Genomic DNA, 1,343 nt, shown 5'->3' with positions numbered 1-1,343 from the left:
AATCCCCTGTGTTGCAAGCTCTTGTCTGTACCAATGCATGTTCTGGTCTAGCTGGAGTTGTAAGGTGGAATTGGGATCATGATAGTGGGTGGGAGGATGCATTCAGGAACTAGAGGAAAGTTGTATGTTTCATCGGTGCTATACTGCACCCTGACTGGCTCATCGATACACGTATTTTTAAAGAACTTTGGTTTCACTTATATTCTCTGTTGTTTTTGTTTTCACTTTCATGGATTCTATTTTTTTCCTTTGTGTTAAATCACTCTTTTTTCCCCTTCTTTCTGTCTCTCTCTTTTGGAACTTTTTATTGTGATTTGAGTGGAAGTTTACATAACTTGCCTTTGCTTTTCATTCAACAACTGGTACACAGTTTGATGTATCGGATTGCAATTCCCACACTGTAACAGCACTCTTCCCACTTCCTCCTTGTGTTTACTGTTTTTATTAGTTCTTCTTCCCTATCCCTTCCTGCCTTCTGAGCTTTATCCCTGGGCAAATGCTGCCCTTTGGATGGTTGGTTGTTCTCAGGAGTGCGTACCTTCCTGATGGTTTGTCGTTGTTCGGTGCCGTCCGGTCGATCCCGACTCACAGTGACCCAACGTACAACAGAACAAAACCCCTCCTGAGCCTGTGTCATCCTCCCAGGTGTTGTGAAGTTTGATTGTTACTGGCTTCCTCTTTTCACTGCCCCCTATTTTCTTGAGCATGACATCCTCTTCCAGGGGCTGGTCTGTCCGGATAACATGTCCAAAGTACACGAGATGAAGTCTCACCATCCGTGCCTCTACGGAGCATCCTGGCTGTATTTCTTCTAAGTTGGATTTGTGTGTTCACCTTATAGGCTTCCTATGCTTTGGCTGAAAGTTGAGTCAGGGAGGTAAGTAAATCTCCAGGCTTGAAAGATGACTAAGGACAATAGACTCCAAATGTGCTCGACACAATGGATGGATGGATTGTGATGAGTTGTACCAGCCCCAATAAAATGATTAAAAAAATTATAAAGGACCATAGACTCAGGGGTTCTTTTGTCCTTACAATAATCTTTATTAAATGTTTGCCACCTGTCTAGAGCTGTGCTGTCTGCGTTGCATGCATCCACTCAATGATTATTTGTGTGTGCGTGGTACAAATATATATATAATGATACCTTGGCCATGTTAACATTTTTCCCATATGTAATTCTGTGACATAAATTACTTTTATTATATTTCCATTTCCTTTTTTTTTAGTTGTTTTATTGGGGGCTCATTCAACTCTTATCACAATCCATCCATCCATCCATTGTGTCAAGCACATTTGTACATTTGTTGCCATCATCATTCTCAAAACATTTGCTTTCTACT

This window comes from Echinops telfairi, unplaced genomic scaffold (genome assembly GCF_000313985.2).
Source record: "Echinops telfairi isolate 266 unplaced genomic scaffold, ASM31398v2 ScPeMD7_5;HRSCAF=22, whole genome shotgun sequence".
Taxonomy (NCBI): domain Eukaryota; kingdom Metazoa; phylum Chordata; class Mammalia; order Afrosoricida; family Tenrecidae; genus Echinops; species Echinops telfairi.
The sequence above is the reverse complement of the archived record's forward strand: the minus strand, read 5'-3'. Positions refer to the sequence as shown.